Below are 4,118 nucleotides of genomic sequence, written 5' to 3'. Positions count from 1 at the left end.
CAGCTTAATTAAATAAATATTTGATATTTATTTCATTAAAAATCCACTAACCACTAGTTAGTTAAATTAATATTTAATTAATTCATCCCCAAACATTCTTCTATTAATTAAATAAATTATTCAATTTATTTTAATTAATTCATTAAATCAAATTCCAATCAATTAAATAAATAAAATCTATTTATTTAATTAAATCCCCCTATTCCTCTTTTAAATAAATTAAATAAAAACATTTATTTAAATCATTATCCCCCCCCACTTGCATTTTCCTACAAATGCAACTTGCACACATTTATTGAAATAAATGAATTTTTATTTTAATAAAATCCTATTTTCCCTCACCCACCAAATCCAATTTCAAAATCTAATCCCCTTCTAGATTCTTCTAACCCCTTCCTAATTAGTCTAATCCATCCTCTAATTATTGTCACATTCCTAAGCAAAATGGAGTCACTTCTCAAAGACTCCAAAGTCTTTGAAAAGAATTTAATACTTTATGTGTTCAACAAATTAACCCCCAAAGTCTTCCAAGACCACTAATGGCTCTTACATAACCATTTATGGTTATTTCAAACTTGTCCCCCCAAACATTTATTGTTTTGACCATATTCATCCATTTCACATTTGCACAAGAATTTATCCATTGGATAAAAGCCTTGTTCTTTGAATAAAGAGTTTATTCATTCAACTAACCTTGACTCTAAATCTCAAAGTCATATCAAGCATTTAATGCTTATTCCCTCCCCTCTCAACCTATCTCACATTGACACTTGTCATCCTGGGATTGGGTTGAAAGCCCTCACATGGATTTGAAATCATTCAATCCTGACCCTTGTTGAGATTACTCAATGTCAACCATCCATTGCTCCATTTTCCCTATAAATAGAGCCCATTTCTTCATAATCCAGATCTTGAAAACTTGTATGCATTTAAGCTATAGGCATTTTAAGAGAGCATTTTAGCATAATTAATTCATGTATTGTTATTTTGGTTAAAAATAAATCATTTTAGCATCAATAGCATAGTATTAGCTTTTCATTTCACATTTAGAGCACAATACTACAATCTCAATCCTCCATAAGCATCCATAGTGCAAAAAGCTGCTGAGAGCTACACTATTTTGGAACTTGGAGAGGAGAGGAACAAGGGAGAAGAAGTCAAGAGCATGTTAGGAGGCATTTGGAGATGCCTCATCATATTTACCTTCCTAGTTAGATATTCTATCATGCTTTTGGTATCTCTTTTGATATGCTTGTGTAGGAAAGTATTTTGTTTATGATTTCTAACACTAACAACTTGGCTTTTCTTCTTGTTTGTGTTTTGTTATCATTGACTAAACCTTTCCTTTCTGCAGAGCATCATTTGGTGAACCCGACGTGAATCCAAGCACCAAAAAAATACCATTTTTTTTGTATACTAACATGTCTGATTGTTGAATTTGTCACACAGGTTGCGCTTTAGCGCTATTGAACACGGTTTAGCGCTACCGACACTTTTTCTTTTAGCGCTATTGTTCTTACAATAGCGCTATTATCCAAATTCTAGCGCTTTTGGATTTGTTTTGGCGCGTTTGTCATTCTTTTGGCGCTGTTGAAAATCTTTCAGCGCTTTTGCCTCTCTAGTTTTACCCTTCTTTCAGCGCTTCTGTGTAAAATAGCGCTTCTGTTTAAATGCAGACTAGTGCTATTGCAACAGAATATTGTAAAACTCACCTTGTAACCGAAAAATTGAAAATCTTAGGCTTGTGGAAGCCCCCCCTTGGACATAGATTTTACTAACAAATTTTGTTTTGTGCAGGTTAAAACTCATCATTAAAAATCACAAATTTTCCTTTGGTACTTTTAAAAAACTTGACAACAAACATTTACTTCCATTGCAAGTTAGGATTCATCTTCATTTTGGTGCTTAAAATCAACAAACAAATTTTCTTTCTTGCATCAAACTTAAAAATCACAATCCACACTTCAATTTTTGGGCAAGTAAAAAGAACAATCCACTTGTTTTGATTTTTTGCAAACAGATTTTACTTCAAGCAAACGTGTTTTTCATTAAGTTGACCAAGATTTTCAACTTCTAGATTACAAAACACATTACCGTTGAAGTTAAAAAGAACATCATGACTATTGGAGCAACATCTCCAAATAGTTAGATCACATTGCGATGATGGATTAAAAAGAACAAGTATCTTTCGTGCTTGGTACACTTGTGCAAAAAGTCAGTCGAGTGGTCCTACCTCTAACACACACTATCCTCTCCCTTGGCTTTCGTGGTCCTAGGTGCAAGAGAAAAGTGTTAGTAACACTCAAAATTTTATCTTTTTAAGAGAGGCCTGCCAAGGGATCGATACTCTTGGGAACGACCTCGAGCGGTAAATCCTTCGAGCCGCTATAGAAATCAGGTGAGAGCGAAAGTTTTAGCCTTGGGTATAGCGGTTCCTATAGTGTAACTGGCCGAAAGGACAAATGGGCCCCACCACCAGTTACAAGGCTCTTAAGTGAGTCACTGCAAAATGAACTTATGTCAAAAAACATCGAACATGACTAAACACCTTTAAGTAGTAGCCCACCTGTTCTATTGATTGAGGATATTTGTGATATAATTTAGTGCAAGAGCATAGATGGTTTTGCTCCCAAGATACTCACCATACATATTTCCTTGAGTAGAAACATAGCTTTTTGAAAAGTCACTTGTGGCTTGATAAAAGTGGTGACTCCCCCATCATAGGGATCATCTATTTGTTATGCTCGTGCAAGACTTAGTATATCACATCCTTACCTGCCACGACGAGATTCATAAGGTATGTAGTACCAAAGTCGAAGAAATATCAAGATGTGGGCTAAATTTATCACAACTGGCCATTTGACCCTAGGGATAAAAAGTGTTTGAAATGTGTTTGTTTTAAAGACCAAATGCAAATTGAGCCGACTTCAGGCTTTGGAAATACACCTTAAAATACATCTAAAGGAAGGGTCATATACAAGTCCAAGGATTGGGTTGATCTAGACCCATACTCATTTGTGCCTTTGGGGGCAACATTCTTGTGTTTGTGTGCTTGCTTTGTTTTCTTGTCAAAGAAACATCCAAAAGAAAATCACTTTCCAGAACAAAGTAGTCATCCAAAACAAACAAACACATCAAAAACAAAGTGCAAACAACAAAGAGACAAATTTTATGACCATTCTTCGCATCTTGCGAAAGAAGAAGTGTCATCAAAATATCAACTTGAAAAGACGACCATTAAGCTCAAAGGCTTTGATCAAAAAGAGGAAATTCTTCTATATAAATAGACAAATCTTTGTCTCACATAGAGTCTTTCTACATCGCATGCATCTCTACCTTCAAGGTAACAAACGAATTTGATTCAGAATCATTGAACCGCGGAGCTTTTATGCAATATAGAGCTCTGAGTTATCACAAAAACCAAGGAGGAAAGATTAATCCAAACTTCTTCCCAAACGTCTGTATCACATACAACACAACTCAAGAAATACCACCAACACCCGAAAGGGAAGAGGTAGAGTTTGTCCCATTTATAACACAAAGTTTTTATTAAAGTTGAAAACACTTCATCATCCATCATCACTTCATCATCAATCCATTCCAACTCTCAAAACATTAAGAGGTTCTTGTCCCAAAGTTCTCTTTTAGATATTGCTTGAATCAAACACTTCACATCACTTTTTTAGATTGTTTCTACATCCAGGATAAGCTCATCCTACAAGACACATCTATGCAGGTTAAAACTAGTTCATGAGTGAATCCTCTCATTACTAGGTAGTTAAATCTGTAACACATCTCAGATTTCTCTACACCTTATCACATCAAAATCTTATCAAACAAACAAGCAATTCAAAGAGGGAATTTTGGTTACATCTACCTTAAAAGTGCTAGAGATCCACGTGCAACACAATTCACCAACCATCAATCTCTCATTTCATCAAAAACTCATCATCATTTTCACTCAACTTCAACAAAGACTCATAAACAAAATGGCTCAAACCCAATCACAGTCAAGGCAACGAGAAATAGAAATAGAAGAAGAAGAAGAGGAAAATCTCAATGAATTTCAAGAAGCACTTGGAGGAAATGCGAATGACGAAAACCCAAGTACTCCTACT

Source organism: Cryptomeria japonica, chromosome 7 (assembly GCF_030272615.1).
Source record: "Cryptomeria japonica chromosome 7, Sugi_1.0, whole genome shotgun sequence".
Lineage (NCBI taxonomy): Eukaryota > Viridiplantae > Streptophyta > Pinopsida > Cupressales > Cupressaceae > Cryptomeria > Cryptomeria japonica.
The sequence above is the reverse complement of the archived record's forward strand: the minus strand, read 5'-3'. Positions refer to the sequence as shown.